General features: G+C 41.8%; 1 long non-coding RNA gene across 2 annotated transcripts; it reads left to right on the plus strand.

The window, feature by feature from the left end:
• Window positions 1-2,649: 2,649 nt before the first annotated feature.
• LOC138745358 (uncharacterized) lies at window positions 2,650-14,798 on the plus strand. 2 transcript variants are annotated; one of them, XR_011346211.1, is made up of 5 exons: window positions 2,650-2,702; window positions 6,482-6,786; window positions 8,523-8,828; window positions 12,608-12,912; window positions 14,649-14,798. It is a non-coding gene; the product is annotated as an uncharacterized lncRNA (long non-coding RNA). The 2 variants fall into 2 exon arrangements; XR_011346210.1 differs by lacking the exon at window positions 2,650-2,702 and adding an exon at window positions 4,611-4,744.
• Window positions 14,799-18,365: the final 3,567 nt, after the last annotated feature.

Consider the following 18,365-nt stretch of genomic DNA (forward strand, 5'->3'; position numbering starts at 1 on the left):
TGATTCCGAGCATGAGATTCAGCTCCCTTCCCAGCACAGGACATGTCGGACAGGCCTTGATCCTGCTGACACAGTGGTGGAGATAAGTGGGGGTGTAGGAGCAGATTTGTTCAAAAGTGGCGTGTATTTTTGAACTGTAAGACCACGACATCATCAAGACATTCTACAAGTGGGTGAAGAGCAAGAGGATAAGACGTGAAAGAATAGGACCTATCAAGTGTAACAATGGGAAAGTGAGGAAATAGCAGAGGGGTTGATGAAGACTTGACGATGGAACAGGATCTTGGTGATTGAAGTGATGACCTGCAGCAAACTGAAAAGCTTGAGCCTGGAGATAAAAGAGAGAGGATGTGGTGGAGCTTTTGGAAAGCATCAAGTGGGAGAAGTGGCTGGGACCAGATGAGATGGATCCCAGGCGACTGGAGGAGGTGAGGGAGGAGATCGCTGAACCTCTGACAACGATCTTCGAATCATCGATGGGACGGGAGAGGTTCCGGAGGATGTTGATTCTTTATTCAGGAGAGTGAGTCGAGGTAGCCCAGGAAATGATCGAGCAGTGGTTGGTCAATTGATGGAGAAGATGATGAGAGGCAGGATTTATGAACATTTGGAGAGGTCGACTATGATGAAGAAGAGTCAAGGTGACTTTGTCCAGGGCAGGTTGAGCCTTACGAGCCTGATTGAATTTCTTTGAGGCTGGGACTGAACCCATTGATGAAGGAAGAGCAGGAGATGTTGGGTATATGAATTTCTGCAAGGCGTTTGATAAGGTTCCCTATGCAAGTGTTATTGAGAAGGTATGGAGGCAAAGCAACCAAAGGGACATTGCATTGTGGATGCAGAATGAGCTTGACCACAGATGGGAGAGAGTGGTTGTGGACAGGTCCTATTCTGCATGGAGGTAGGTGCCCAGTGGTGTTCCTCAGGGATCTGTTCTGGGAACCATTGTGATTTGGATCAATGACCTGGATGAGGAAGTGGAGGGATGGGTTAGTCAGTTTGCAGATGACACAGTGATTGGGGGTGTTGTGGATAGTGTGGAGGGCTGTCAGAGGTTACAGCAGGACATCGTTTGGAAGCAAAATCCCGGCTGAGTAGTGGCAGTTGGAATTCAATCCAAAGAAATGCGAACTGGTTCATTTTGGTAGGTCAGATATGATGGCAGAATTTAGTTTTAATGGTAAGACTCTTGGCAGTGTGGAGGATCACAGGGATCTTGTGGTTTGAGTCCATAGGGGGCTCCAAAAAGCTGTTCAGGTTGATTCTGTGATTAACAAGGCATACTGTATATTGGACTTCATTAATCGTAGAATTGCATTTAGGAGACGAGAGGGTTAAGAGATGATTTACTGGAATGATACCAGGATTCAAAGGGTTAGCATTTGAGGAATCGTTTTAAGCTTTTCGGCTGTTCTTGATAGAGTACAGAGGATGAGGGGAAATTTATTGAGGCAGTTCAAATGCTGGAAGGCCGAGCCAGAGTAGATGTGGCAAGGATGTTTCCCATGACAGTGGATTGTAGGATAAGAGGGCATAATTTCAGGATTAAAGGGTGTCAATTTAAAACAGAGATGCAAAATATTTCATTAGTCCGGGGCTCACGAGTCTGTGAAGCTTGTTGCTAAAGGCAATTGTGGAAGTGAGGACATTGGGAGTAATTAAGGCAGAGATTGAGATGTATAGGATTAGTCAGGGAATCATGGTTAACAGGAAGAAAGCCAGGGAATGTGTTAAATACGAGACCAGCAGCAATAGAAATTCACAAAGAAAACAATATCTTCCAAACAATCGTTTTTTTATTTATAGTTTATCGTTTGTTCCTTAACTCTAAACATAAATGTAACTTAACCCCACAATGCGCAAATGAATGTGTGTGTGTGTGTGTGTGTGTGTGTGTGTGTGTGTGTGTGTGTGTGTGTGTGTGTGTGTGTGTGTGTGTGTGTGTGTGTGTGAGGAGGGGGTGCCCATTATAGTTTAAGCTTAATTCTGAAGAGATGATTTTAAAGTTCAGTCTCAGAAAGCTTTTGTGTTGAACTTAGTCTTTGCTGCTGTTCAAAATCAATTATGGAGAAAGCGTGAGGCATCAGACCACAAAACTCACAAATTTCTTGTCAAGTTGTTTTCAAAGATTTGTTTCTTCATGTGACTGATTTTCAACTCTTGCATGGAAATTTTGGAACTTGTTTTTCTTCTACAATAATTTTACAAACCCAGGCAAAGGCTACACAAAGTAGCTTGTAGAAATGGATACAGTAGAACTGCCCTCTTTTGGCAAAGAGACAGTGAATTGACCCTTCTTCATTGCCACTGATATTGTGGATCTCCCATGATAAGAAGAGCATCACTACAGGACCTTCTGCTTGTTTGACTGAAGTGATTTCCAAGTGTTTCAACTTATCTGGTCTGAAGGTTTATGAGACAATGTGAAATGGGCACCCTGCCGGATGTGGAATAGGCCTCCTGCCGGAATCAGGATGTGGAATAGTCCTCCTGCCGTATGTGGAATGGACCTCCTGCCGAATGTGGAATTGTCCTCCTGCCGGATGTGGAATGGGCCTCTGGTGCCCGGATGTGAATTGTGCCCCCTGCCGGAAGTGGAACAGACTTCCTGCCGGATACTAGATGTGGAATAGTCCTCCTGCCAGATGTGGAAAGAGCCTCAATCCGGATGCCGGATGTGCAGTGTGCCTCCTGCTGGGAAGGTAATTGTTAACATATCTTTTGTCCACATGCAGCTATTTCAACTTTTTGTGAAGATACCTTTCATACCTGGTCAGGTTCAGAATCAGGATTTATTGTCAAGAACATGTCCTAATATTTGGTGATTTGGGGCAGCAGGATGGAGCAAACATTCATCTTATAACCATCGTTCAGAACTAGACTTAAAAATAAAGTTAACAGTGCACAAAAAAGCAAGGCTGTGTCTTTGGCTCATTGATTATACAGGATCTGGTGGCATCAGGGAAGGAACTGACATTGTGGCATTGACCTCTATTCCTCAGGCTCCAGTACCTTATCCAATGATAGTAGAGTGAGGAAGTTATTGTCTGGTGTGGTGGAGGTTTTACATGATAGAGACTTTTATTTTAAGGCAGCATGTCATGTATAGATTCTGACTGGAGTGAATTCTGGTGCCTGTGATGTTACATGGAGAGTTAAACACCCTCTCGAAATTATCATTTTCCTGAGAGATGGCACCTCCAGACCAGGCAGTGATGCAACCTACCAGAATGATCTGCATAGTACACCTGTGGAGGTTAAGGTGTGTCTTCATTGCGATAATGAATCTCCTCAGGTACATCTCACAGTATAGCCAATGGTGAGGCTTTTTTGTGAAAGCATCACCATGGAGGCTCCATGACAGATCCTCAGAGTTTTAATGCTTAGGAATTTGACGTTCGCGAACATCTGCACTCCTGACACCTCCATGAAGACTGGGTCGTGTTCTTTTGACATCCTGCTGAATCCAAAATCTTAACCATCGTTTTGTTGACATTGAGTGAATGGTTTGATTTGTTAGCATTCAACCAGCTGGTCTATGTCCTTCCTTCTTCGCTTCATCATTGCCATTTATTGTTTGCTGACCATTCTGGTGTCATCAGCCAACATGTCGATAGCAATGGAATTATTGCTCACCACACACAGTCATGGGTTTGCAGAGAGTAGAGCAGGGGGCGAAGCACACATCCTTGGACTGCGCCTGTGTTGATGATCAGTGGGGAAGAGACCTTGTTTCCAATTCGTCCTGACTGTGGTCTTCCAATGAGAATGTCAAAGATCCAATTGCAGAGTGAGGTACAGAGGGATAAAGTTAGTTGCCTTTTGACCAGCACTGAGGGAACAATGGTATTGAAGGACGTCCAGAAGTTGATAACTAATCTAATATTGCTCCTTTTGAATCAACAGAGACTACCTAAATGAATTGAACTATGAATTAACCACATGCAGTCTCTTTTGCCTCCCTTGTTGCTCGACGTTTAATATTGATGAGTTGGAAAGATGCTGTTGCCCGTAAAAACACTCAATTACTCTGCGATATGGTGGCAGGCCTAACTTTGAATAATCAGATGTTCTTCCACAAATTCATATTTAAACATTCTATGTCCATGGGCACTTTAATTCAAAGTTTTTGTAACATTTAATCACTTGGACCTTGCTTTATATGTTTGTGTTTTTTAATGGTAGTGAAATTTTATGTACTCACTAAAGAACTTCAGAAGGGAAGGGGAAGAAATTTTGAGTATAGTATACTCCTTAAATCATGTTCTATTACACATATGTTTTAATTGTTTAAATGTTTATCACTTTATTTCTGTTTGTTATGATATAATGGTTAGACATGATCAATTTATTTTTATAATTTGTATTTTATCTGAATATTCCTTTTTATGTATTACCATTGATTAATGGCTTCTGTTTGTTTCCTGTTTCTGTAAAGGCCACTGAAAATATTTTAAAAGAGAGCCTCATGCCTTTGAAGCAATGGGCCTCCTGCCGGGTACCGGATATGAAAGGGGCCACCAGCCGGATGTGGATTGGGCCTCCTGCCAGATGCCGGATGTGGTATAGTCCTCCTGCCGGATGTGGAATGGGCCTCCATCCGGATGCCGGATGTGAAATGGGCCTCCTGCCGGATGTGGAATGGGACTCCTGCCGGATGCTGGATGTGGAATAGTCCTCCTGCCGGATGTGGAAAGAGCCTCATTCCGGATGCCGGATGTGCAGTGTGCCTCCTGCTGGGAAGGTAATTATTTACATATTTTTTGTTCTCATGCACCTATTTCCACTTTTTGTGAAGATACCTTTCATATCTTGTCAGGTTCAGAATCAGGATTTATTGTCAAGAACATGTCCTAATATTTGGTGATTTGGGGCAGCAGGATGGAGAAAACATTCATCTTATAACCATCGTTCAGAACTAGACTTAAAAATAAAGTTAACAGTGCACAAAAAAGCAAGGCTGTGTCTTTGGCTCATTGATTATACAGGATCTGGTGGCATCAGGGAAGAAACTGACATTGTGGCATTGACCTCTATTCCTCAGGCTCCAGTACCTTATCCAATGATAGTAGAGTGAGGAAGTTATGGTCTGGTGTGGTGGAGGTTTTACATGATAGAGACTTTTATTTTAAGACAGCATGTCATGTATAGGTTCTAACTGGAGTGAATTCTGGTGCCTGTGATGTTACAGGGAGAGTTAAACACCCTCTCGAAATTATCATTTTCCTGAGAGATGGCACCTCCAGACCAGGCAGTGATGCAACCTACCAGAATGATCTGCATAGTACACCTGTGGAGGTTAAGGTGTGTCTTCATTGCGATAATGAATCTCCTCAGGTACATCTCACAGTATAGCCAATGGTGAGGCTTTTTTGTGAAAGCATCACCATGGAGGCTCCATGACAGATCCTCAGAGTTTTAATGCTTAGGAATTTGACGTTCGCGAACATCTGCACTCCTGACACCTCCATGAAGACTGGGTCGTGTTCTTTTGACTTCCTGCTGAATCCAAAATCTTATCCATTGTTTTATTGACATTGAGTGAATGGTTTGATTTGTTAGCATTCAACCAGCTGATCTATGTCCTTCCTTCTTCGCTTCATCATTGCCATTTATTGTTTGCTGACCATTCTGGTGTCATCAGCCAACATGTCGATAGCAATGGAATTATGGCTTACCACACACAGTCATGGGTTTGCAGAGAGTAGAGCAGGGGGCTAAGCACACATCCTTGGACTGCGCCTGTGTTGATGATCAGTGGGGAAGAGACCTTGTTTCCAATTCGTCTTGACTGTGGTCTTCCAATGAGAATGTCAAAGATCCAATTGCAGAGTGAGGTACAGAGGGATAAAGTTAGTTGCTTTTTGACCAGCACTGAGGGAACAATGGTATTGAAGGACGTCCTGAAGTTGATAACTAATCTAATATTGCTCCCTTTGAATCAACAGAGACTACCTAAATGAATTGAACTATGAATTAACCACATGCAGTCTCTTTTGCCTCCCTTGTTGCTCGACGTGTAATATTGATGAGTTGGAAAGATGCTGTTGCCCGTAAAAACACACATTTACTCTGTGATATGGTGGCAGGCCTAACTTTGAATTAATGAGATATTCTTCCACAGATTCACATTTAAACATTCTATGTCCATGGGCACTTTAATTCAAAGTTTTTGTAACATTTAATCACTTGGACCTTGCTTTATATGTTTGTGTTTTTTAATGGTAGTGAAATTTTATGTACTCACTGAAGAACTTCAGAAGGGAAGGGGAAGGAATTTTGAGTATAGTATACTCCTTAAATCATGTTCTATTAGACATATGTTTTAATTGTTTAAATGTTTATCACTTTATTTCTGTTTGTTATGATATAATGGTTAGACATGATCAATTTATTTTTATAATTTGTATTTTATCTGAATATTCCTTTTTATGTATTACCATTGATTAATGGCTTCTGTTTGTTTCCTGTTTCTGTAAAGGCCACTGAAATATTTTAAAAGAGAGCCTCATGCCTTTAAAGCAATGGGCTTCCTGCCGGGTACCGGATATGAAAGGGGCCACCAGCCGGATGTGGATTGGGCCTCCTGCCAGATGCCGGATGTGGTATAGTCCTCCTGCCGGATGTGGAATGGGCCTCCATCCGGATGCCGGATGTGAAATGGGCCTCCTGCCGGATGTGGAACGGGACTCCTGCCGGATGCTGGATGTGGAATAGTCCTCCTGCCGGATGTGGAAAGAGCCTCAATCCGGATGCCGGATGTGCAGTGTGCCTCCTGCTGGGAAGGTAATTATTTACATATTTTTTGGTCTCATGCACCTATTTCCACTTTTTGTGAAGATACCTTTCATATCTTGTCAGGTTCAGAATCAGAATTTATTGTCAAGAACATGTCCTAATATTTGGTGATTTGAGGCAGCAGGATGGAGAAAACATTAATCTTATAACCATCGTTCAGAACTAGACTTAAAAATATAGTTAACAGTGCACAAAAAAGCAAGGCTGTGTCTTTGGCTCATTGATTATACAGGAACTGGTGGCATCAGGGAAGAAACTGTCATTGTGGCATTCACCTCTATTCCTCAGGCTCCAGTACCTTATCCAATGATAGTAGAGTGAGGAAGTTATTGTCTGGTGTGGTGGAGGTTTTACATGATAGAGACTTTTATTTTAAGACAGCATGTCATGTATAGGTTCTAACTGGAGTGAATTCTGGTGCCTGTGATGTTACAGGGAGAGTTAAACACCCTCTCGAAATTATCATTTTCCTGAGACATGGCACCTCCAGACCAGGCAGGGATGCATCCTACCAGAATGATCTGCATAGTACACCTGTGGAGGTTAAGGTGTGTCTTCATTGCGATAATGAATCTCCTCAGGTACATCTCACAGTATAGCCAATGGTGAGGCTTTTTTGTGAAAGCATCACCATGGAGCCTCCATGACAGATCCTCAGAGTTTTAATGCTTAGGAATTTGACGTTCGCGAACATCTGCACTCCTGACACCTCCATGAAGACTGGGTCGTGTTCTTTTGACTTCCTGCTGAATCCAAAATCTTATCCATTGTATTGTTGACATTGAGTGAATGGTTTGATTTGTTAGCATTCAACCAGCTGATCTATGTCCTTCCTTCTTCGCTTCATCATTGCCATTTATTGTTTGTTGACCATTCTGGTGTCATCAGCCAACATGTCGATAGCAATGGAATTATGGCTCACCACACACAGTCATGGGTTTGCAGAGAGTAGTGCAGGGGGCTAAGGACACATCCTTGGACTGCGCCTGTGTTGATGATCAGTGGGGAAGAGACCTTGTTTCCAATTCGTCCTGACTGTGGTCTTCCAATGAGAATGTCAAAGATCCAATTGCAGAGTGAGGTGCAGAGGGATAAAGTTAGTTGCTTTTTGACCAGCACTGAGGGAACAATGGTATTGAAGGACGTGCTGAAGTTGATAACTAATCTAATATTGCTCCTTTTGAATCAACAGAGACTACCTGAATGAATTGAACTATGAATTAACCACATGCAGTCTCTTTTGCCTCCCTTGTTGCTCGACGTTTAATATTGATGAGTTGAAAAGATGCTGTTGCCCGTAAAAACACTCAATTACTCTTTGATATGGTGGCAGGCCTAACTTTGAATAATCAGATGTTCTTCCACAGATTCACATTTAAACATTCTATGTCCATGGGCACTTTAATTCAAAGTTTTTGTAACATTTAATCACTGGGACCTTGCTTTATATGTTTGTGTTTTTTAATGGTAGTGAAATTTTATGTACTCACTAAAGAACTTCAGAAGGGAAGGGGAAGGAATTTTGAGTATAGTATACTCCTTAAATCATGTTCTATTAGACATATGTTTTAATTGTTTAAATGTTTATCACTTTATTTCTGTTTGTTATGATATAATGGTTAGACATGATCAATTTATTTTTATAATTTGTATTTTATCTGAATATTCCTTTTTATGTATTACCATTGATTAATGGCTTCTGTTTGTTTCCTGTTTCTGTAAAGGCCACTGAAAATATTTTAAAAGAGAGCCTCATGCCTTTGAAGCAATGGGCCTCCTGCCGGGTACCGGATATGAAAGGGGCCACCAGCCGGATGTGGATTGGGCCTCCTGCCAGATGCCGGATGTGGTATAGTCCTCCTGCCGGACGTGGAATGGGCCTCCATCCGGATGCCGGATGTGAAATGGGCCTCCTGCCGGATGTGGAACAGGACTCCTGCCGGATGCTGGATGTGGAATAGTCCTCCTGCCGGATGTGGAAAGAGCCTCAATCCGGATGCCGGATGTGCAGTGTGCCTCCTGCTGGGAAGGTAATTATTTACATATTTTTTGTTCTCATGCACCTATTTCCACTTTTTGTGAAGATACCTTTCATATCTTGTCAGGTTCAGAATCAGGATTTATTGTCAAGAACATGTCCTAATATTTGGTGATTTGGGGCAGCAGGATGGAGAAAACATTCATCTTATAACCATCGTTCAGAACTAGACTTAAAAATAAAGTTAACAGTGCACAAAAAAGCAAGGCTGTGTCTTTGGCTCATTGATTATACAGGATCTGGTGGCATCAGGGAAGAAACTGACATTGTGGCATTGACCTCTATTCCTCAGGCTCCAGTACCTTATCCAATGATAGTAGAGTGAGGAAGTTATGGTCTGGTGTGGTGGAGGTTTTACATGATAGAGACTTTTATTTTAAGACAGCATGTCATGTATAGGTTCTAACTGGAGTGAATTCTGGTGCCTGTGATGTTACAGGGAGAGTTAAACACCCTCTCGAAATTATCATTTTCCTGAGAGATGGCACCTCCAGACCAGGCAGTGATGCAACCTACCAGAATGATCTGCATAATACACCTGTGGAGGTTAAGGTGTGTCTTCATTGCGATAATGAATCTCCTCAGGTACATCTCACAGTATAGCCAATGGTGAGGCTTTTTTGTGAAAGCATCACCATGGAGGCTCCATGACAGATCCTCAGAGTTTTAATGCTTAGGAATTTGACGTTCGCCAACATCTGCACTCCTGACACCTCCATGAAGACTGGGTCGTGTTCTTTTGACTTCCTGCTGAATCCAAAATCTTATCCATTGTTTTGTTGACATTGAGTGAATGGTTTGATTTGTTAGCATTCAACCAGCTGATCTATGTCCTTCCTTCTTCGCTTCATCATTGCCATTTATTGTTTGCTGACCATTCTGGTGTCATCAGCCAACATGTCAATAGCAATGGAATTATGGCTCACCACACACAGTCATGGGTTTGCAGAGAGTAGAGCAGGGGGCTAAGCACACATCCTTGGACTGCGCCTGTGTTGATGATCAGTGGGGAAGAGACCTTGTTTCCAATTCGTCCTGACTGTGGTCTTCCAATGAGAATGTCAAAGATCCAATTGCAGAGTGAGGTACAGAGGGATAAAGTTAGTTGCTTTTTGACCAGCACTGAGGGAACAATGGTATTGAAGGACGTCCTGAAGTTGATAACTAATCTAATATTGCTCCTTTTGAATCAACAGAGACTACCTAAATGAATTGAACTATGAATTAACCACATGCAGTCTCTTTTGCCTCCCTTGTTGCTCGACGTTTAATATTGATGAGTTGGAAAGATGCTGTTGCCCGTAAAAACACTCAATTACTCTGCGATATGGTGGCAGGCCTAACTTTGAATAATCAGATGTTCTTCCACAAATTCATATTTAAACATTCTATGTCCATGGGCACTTTAATTCAAAGTTTTTGTAACATTTAATCACTTGGACCTTGCTTTATATGTTTGTGTTTTTTAATGGTAGTGAAATTTTATGTACTCACTAAAGAACTTCAGAAGGGAAGGGGAAGGAATTTTGAGTATAGTATACTCCTTAAATCATGTTCTATTACACATATGTTTTAATTGTTTAAATGTTTATCACTTTATTTCTGTTTGTTATGATATAATGGTTAGACATTATCAATTTATTTTTATAATTTGTATTTTATCTGAATATTCCTTTTTATGTATTACCATTGATTAATGGCTTCTGTTTGTTTCCTGTTTCTGTAAAGGCCACTGAAAATATTTTAAAAGAGAGCCTCATGCCTTTGAAGCAATGGGCCTCCTGCCGGGTACCGGATATGAAAGGGGCCACCAGCCGGATGTGGATTGGGCCTCCTGCCAGATGCCGGATGTGGTATAGTCCTCCTGCCGGATGTGGAATGGGCGTCCATCCGGATGCCGGATGTGAAATGGGCCTCCTGCCGGATGTGGAATGGGACTCCTGCCGGATGCTGGATGTGGAATAGTCCTCCTGCCGGATGTGGAAAGAGCCTCAATCCGGATGCCGGATGTGCAGTGTGCGTCCTGCTGGGAAGGTAATTATTTACTTATTTTTTGTTCTCATGCACCTATTTCCACTTTTTGTGAAGATACCTTTCATATCTTGTCAGGTTCAGAATCAGGATTTATTGTCAAGAACATGTCCTAATATTTGGTGATTTGGGGCAGCAGGATGGAGAAAACATTCATCTTATAACCATCGTTCAGAACTAGACTTAAAAATAAAGTTAACAGTGCACAAAAAAGCAAGGCTGTGTCTTTGGCTCATTGATTATACAGGATCTGGTGGCATCAGGGAAGAAACTGACATTGTGGCATTGACCTCTATTCCTCAGGCTCCAGTACCTTATCCAATGATAGTAGAGTGAGGAAGTTATGGTCTGGTGTGGTGGAGGTTTTACATGATAGAGACTTTTATTTTAAGACAGCATGTCATGTATAGGTTCTAACTGGAGTGAATTCTGGTGCCTGTGATGTTACAGGGAGAGTTAAACACCCTCTCGAAATTATCATTTTCCTGAGACATGGCACCTCCAGACCAGGCAGTGATGCAACCTACCAGAATGATCTGCATAGTACACCTGTGGAGGTTAAGGTGTGTCTTCATTGCGATAATGAATCTACTCAGGTACATCTCACAGTATAGCCAATGGTGAGGCTTTTTTGTGAAAGCATCACCATGGAGGCTCCATGACAGATCCTCAGAGTTTTAATGCTTAGGAATTTGACGTTCGCGAACATCTGCACTCCTGACACCTCCATGAAGACTGGGTCGTGTTCTTTTGACTTCCTGCTGAATCCAAAATCTTATCCATTGTTTTATTGACATTGAGTGAATGGTTTGATTTGTTAGCATTCAACCAGCTGATCTATGTCCTTCCTTCTTCGCTACATCATTGCCATTTATTGTTTGCTGACCATTCTGGTGTCATCAGCCAACATGTCGATAGCAATGGAATTATGGCTTACCACACACAGTCATGGGTTTGCAGAGAGTAGAGCAGGGGGCTAAGCACACATCCTTGGACTGCGCCTGTGTTGATGATCAGTGGGGAAGAGACCTTGTTTCCAATTCGTCTTGACTGTGGTCTTCCAATGAGAATGTCAAAGATCCAATTGCAGAGTGAGGTACAGAGGGATAAAGTTAGTTGCTTTTTGACCAGCACTGAGGGAACAATGGTATTGAAGGACGTCCTGAAGTTGATAACTAATCTAATATTGCTCCCTTTGAATCAACAGAGACTACCTAAATGAATTGAACTATGAATTAACCACATGCAGTCTCTTTTGCCTCCCTTGTTGCTCGACGTGTAATATTGATGAGTTGGAAAGATGCTGTTGCCCGTAAAAACACACATTTACTCTGTGATATGGTGGCAGGCCTAACTTTGAATTAATGAGATATTCTTCCACAAATTCACATTTAAACATTCTATGTCCATGGGCACTTTAATTCAAAGTTTTTGTAACATTTAATCACTTGGACCTTGCTTTATATGTTTGTGTTTTTTAATGGTAGTGAAATTTTATGTACTCACTGAAGAACTTCAGAAGGGAAGGGGAAGGAATTTTGAGTATAGTATACTCCTTAAATCATGTTCTATTAGACATATGTTTTAATTGTTTAAATGTTTATCACTTTATTTCTGTTTGTTATGATATAATGGTTAGACATGATCAATTTATTTTTATAATTTGTATTTTATCTGAATATTCCTTTTTATGTATTACCATTGATTAATGGCTTCTGTTTGTTTCCTGTTTCTGTAAAGGCCACTGAAATATTTTAAAAGAGAGCCTCATGCCTTTAAAGCAATGGGCTTCCTGCCGGGTACCGGATATGAAAGGGGCCACCAGCCGGATGTGGATTGGGCCTCCTGCCAGATGCCGGATGTGGTATAGTCCTCCTGCCGGATGTGGAATGGGCCTCCATCCGGATGCCGGATGTGAAATGGGCCTCCTGCCGGATGTGGAACGGGACTCCTGCCGGATGCTGGATGTGGAATAGTCCTCCTGCCGGATGTGGAAAGAGCCTCAATCCGGATGCCGGATGTGCAGTGTGCCTCCTGCTGGGAAGGTAATTATTTACATATTTTTTGGTCTCATGCACCTATTTCCACTTTTTGTGAAGATACCTTTCATATCTTGTCAGGTTCAGAATCAGAATTTATTGTCAAGAACATGTCCTAATATTTGGTGATTTGAGGCAGCAGGATGGAGAAAACATTAATCTTATAACCATCGTTCAGAACTAGACTTAAAAATATAGTTAACAGTGCACAAAAAAGCAAGGCTGTGTCTTTGGCTCATTGATTATACAGGAACTGGTGGCATCAGGGAAGAAACTGTCATTGTGGCATTCACCTCTATTCCTCAGGCTCCAGTACCTTATCCAATGATAGTAGAGTGAGGAAGTTATTGTCTGGTGTGGTGGAGGTTTTACATGATAGAGACTTTTATTTTAAGACAGCATGTCATGTATAGGTTCTAACTGGAGTGAATTCTGGTGCCTGTGATGTTACAGGGAGAGTTAAACACCCTCTCGAAATTATCATTTTCCTGAGACATGGCACCTCCAGACCAGGCAGGGATGCATCCTACCAGAATGATCTGCATAGTACACCTGTGGAGGTTAAGGTGTGTCTTCATTGCGATAATGAATCTCCTCAGGTACATCTCACAGTATAGCCAATGGTGAGGCTTTTTTGTGAAAGCATCACCATGGAGCCTCCATGACAGATCCTCAGAGTTTTAATGCTTAGGAATTTGACGTTCGCGAACATCTGCACTCCTGACACCTCCATGAAGACTGGGTCGTGTTCTTTTGACTTCCTGCTGAATCCAAAATCTTATCCATTGTATTGTTGACATTGAGTGAATGATTTGATTTGTTAGCATTCAACCAGCTGATCTATGTCCTTCCTTCTTCGCTTCATCATTGCCATTTATTGTTTGTTGACCATTCTGGTGTCATCAGCCAACATGTCGATAGCAATGGAATTATGGCTCACCACACACAGTCATGGGTTTGCAGAGAGTAGTGCAGGGGGCTAAGCACACATCCTTGGACTGCGCCTGTGTTGATGATCAGTGGGGAAGAGACCTTGTTTCCAATTCGTCCTGACTGTGGTCTTCCAATGAGAATGTCAAAGATCCAATTGCAGAGTGAGGTGCAGAGGGATAAAGTTAGTTGCTTTTTGACCAGCACTGAGGGAACAATGGTATTGAAGGACGTCCTGAAGTTGATAACTAATCTAATATTGCTCCTTTTGAATCAACAGAGACTACCTGAATGAATTGAACTATGAATTAACCACATGCAGTCTCTTTTGCCTCCCTTGTTGCTCGACGTTTAATATTGATGAGTTGAAAAGATGCTGTTGCCCGTAAAAACACTCAATTACTCTGTGATATGGTGGCAGGCCTAACTTTAAATAATCAGATGTTCTTCCACAGATTCACATTTAAACATTCTATGTCCATGGGCACTTTAATTCAAAGTTTTTGTAACATTTAATCACTGGGACCTTGCTTTATATGTTTGTGTTTTTTAATGGTAGTGAAATTTTATGTACTCACTAAAGAACTTCAGAAGGGAAGGGGAAGGAATTTTGAGTATAGTATACTCCTTAAATCATGTTCTATTAGACATATGTTTTAATTGTTTAAATGTTTATCACTTTATTTCTGTTTGTTATGATATAATGGTTAGACATGATCAATTTATTTTTATAATTTGTATTTTATCTGAATATTCCTTTTTATGTATTACCATTGATTAATGGCTTCTGTTTGTTTCCTGTTTCTGTAAAGGCCACTGAAAATATTTTAAAAGAGAGCCTCATGCCTTTGAAGCAATGGGCCTCCTGCCGGGTACCGGATATGAAAGGGGCCACCAGCCGGATGTGGATTGGGCCTCCTGCCAGATGCCGGATGTGGTATAGTCCTCTTGCCGGATGTGAAATGGGCCTCCATCCGGATGCCGGATGTGAAATGGGCCTCCTGCCGGATGTGGAACGGGACTCCTGCCGGATGCTGGATGTGGAATAGTCCTCCTGCCGGATGTGGAAAGAGCCTCAATCCGGATGCCGGATGTGCAGTGTGCCTCCTGCTGGGAAGGTAATTATTTACATATTTTTTGTTCTCATGCACCTATTTCCACTTTTTGTGAAGATACCTTTCATATCTTGTCAGGTTCAGAATCAGGATTTATTGTCAAGAACATGTCCTAATATTTGGTGATTTGGGGCAGCAGGATGGAGAAAACATTCATCTTATAACCATCGTTCAGAACTAGACTTAAAAATAAAGTTAACAGTGCACAAAAAAGCAAGGCTGTGTCTTTGGCTCATTGATTATACAGGATCTGGTGGCATCAGGGAAGAAACTGACATTGTGGCATTGACCTCTATTCCTCAGGCTCCAGTACCTTATCCAATGATAGTAGAGTGAGGAAGTTATGGTCTGGTGTGGTGGAGGTTTTACATGATAGAGACTTTTATTTTAAGACAGCATGTCATGTATAGGTTCTAACTGGAGTGAATTCTGGTGCCTGTGATGTTACAGGGACAGTTAAACACCCTCTCGAAATTATCATTTTCCTGAGAGATGGCACCTCCAGACCAGGCAGTGATGCAACCTACCAGAATGATCTGCATAATACACCTGTGGAGGTTAAGGTGTGTCTTCATTGCGATAATGAATCTCCTCAGGTACATCTCACAGTATAGCCAATGGTGAGGCTTTTTTGTGAAAGCATCACCATGGAGGCTCCATGACAGATCCTCAGAGTTTTAATGCTTAGGAATTTGACGTTCGCGAACATCTGCACTCCTGACACCTCCATGAAGACTGGGTCGTGTTCTTTTGACTTCCTGCTGAATCCAAAATCTTATCCATTGTTTTGTTGACATTGAGTGAATGGTTTGATTTGTTAGCATTCAACCAGCTGATCTATGTCCTTCCTTCTTCGCTACATCATTGCCATTTATTGTTTGCTGACCATTCTGGTGTCATCAGCCAACATGTCGATGGCAATGGAATTATGGCTCACCACACACAGTCATGGGTTTGCAGAGAGTAGAGCAGGGGGCTAAGCACACATCCTTGGACTGCGCCTGTGTTGATGATCAGTGGGGAAGAGACCTTGTTTCCAATTCGTCCTGACTGTGGTCTTCCAATGAGAATGTCAAAGATCCAATTGCAGAGTGAGGTACAGAGGGATAAAGTTAGTTGCTTTTTGACCAGCACTGAGGGAACAATGGTATTGAAGGACTTCCTGAAGTTGATAACTAATCTAATATTGCTCCTTTTGAATCAACAGAGACTACCTAAATGAATTGAACTATGAATTAACCACATGCAGTCTCTTTTGCCTCCCTTGTTGCTCGACGTTTAATATTGATGAGTTGGAAAGATGCTGTTGCCCGTAAAAACACTCAATTACTCTGCGATATGGTGGCAGGCCTAACTTTGAATAATCAGATGTTCTTCCACAAATTCATATTTAAACATTCTATGTCCATGGGCACTTTAATTCAAAGTTTTTGTAACATTTAATCAATTGGACCTTGCTTTATATGTTTGTGTTTTTTAATGGTAGTGAAATTTTATGTACTCACTAAAGAACTTCAGAAGGGAAGGGGAAGGAATTTTGAGTATAGTATACTCCTTAAATCATGTTCTATTAGACATATGTTTTAATTGTTTAAATGTTTATCACTTTATTTCTGTTTGTTATGATATAATGGTTAGACATTATCAATTTATTTTTATAATTTGTATTTTATCTGAATATTCCTTTTTATGTATTACCATTGATTAATGGCTTCTGTTTGTTTCCTGTTTCTGTAAAGGCCACTGAAAATATTTTAAAAGAGAGCCTCATGCCTTTGAAGCAATGGGCCTCCTGCCGGGTACCGGATATGAAAGGGGCCACCAGCCGGATGTGGATTGGGCCTCCTGCCAGATGCCGGATGTGGTATAGTCCTCCTGCCGGATGTGGAATGGGCCTCCATCCGGATGCCGGATGTGAAATGGGCCTCCTGCCGGATGTGGAATGGGACTCCTGCCGGATGCTGGATGTGGAATAGTCCTCCTGCCGGATGTGGAATGAGCCTCAATCCGGATGCCGGATGTGCAGTGTGCCTCCTGCTGGGAAGGTAATTATTTACTTATTTTTTGTTCTCATGCACCTATTTCCACTTTTTGTGAAGATACCTTTCATATCTTGTCAGGTTCAGAATCAGGATTTATTGTCAAGAACATGTCCTAATATTTGGTGATTTAGGGCAGCAGGATGGAGAAAACATTCATCTTATAACCATCGTTCAGAACTAGACTTAAAAATAAAGTTAACAGTGCACAAAAAAGCAAGGCTGTGTCTTTGGCTCATTGATTACACAGGATCTGGTGGCATCAGGGAAGAAACTGACATTGTGGCATTGACCTCTATTCCTCAGGCTCCAGTACCTTATCCAATGATAGTAGAGTGAGGAAGTTATGGTCTGGTGTGGTGGAGGTTTTACATGATAGAGACTTTTATTTTAAGACAGCATGTCATGTATAGGTTCTAACTGGAGTGAATTCTGGTGCCTGTGATGTTACAGGGAGAGTTAAACACCCTCTCGAAATTATCATTTTCCTGAGAGATGGCACCTCCAGACCAGGCAGTGATGCAACCTACCAGAATGATCTGCATAGTACACCTGTGGAGGTTAAGGTGTGTCTTCATTGCGATAATGAATCTCCTCAGGTACATCTCACAGTATAGCCAATGGTGAGGCTTTTTTGTGAAAGCATCACCATGGAGGCTCCATGACAGATCCTCAGAGTTTTAATGCTTAGGAATTTGACGTTCGCGAACATCTGCACTCCTGACACCTCCATGAAGACTGGGTCGTGTTCTTTTGACTTCCTGCTGAATCCAAAATCTTATCCATTGTTTTATTGACATTGAGTGAATGGTTTGATTTGTTAGCATTCAACCAGCTGATCTATGTCCTTCCTTCTTCGCTTCATCATTGCCATTTATTGTTTGCTGACCATTCTGGTGTCATCAGCCAACATGTCGATAGCAATGGAATTATGGCTTACCACACACAGTCATGGGTTTGCAGAGAGTAGAGCAGGGGGCTAAGCACACATCCTTGGACTGCGCCTGTGTTGATGATCAGTGGGGAAGAGACCTTGTTTCCAATTCGTCTTGACTGTGGTCTTCCAATGAGAATGTCAAAGATCCAATTGCAGAGTGAGGTACAGAGGGATAAAGTTAGTTGCTTTTTGACCAGCACTGAGGGAACAATGGTATTGAAGGACGTCCTGACGTTGATAACTAATCTAATATTGCTCCCTTTGAATCAACAGAGACTACCTAAATGAATTGAACTATGAATTAACCACATGCAGTCTCTTTTGCCTCCCTTGTTGCTCGACGTGTAATATTGATGAGTTGGAAAGATGCTGTTGCCCGTAAAAACACACATTTACTCTGTGATATGGTGGCAGGCCTAACTTTGAATTAATGAGATA

Source organism: Narcine bancroftii, chromosome 11, assembly GCF_036971445.1.
Source record: "Narcine bancroftii isolate sNarBan1 chromosome 11, sNarBan1.hap1, whole genome shotgun sequence".
Classification (NCBI taxonomy): Eukaryota; Metazoa; Chordata; class Chondrichthyes; order Torpediniformes; family Narcinidae; genus Narcine; species Narcine bancroftii.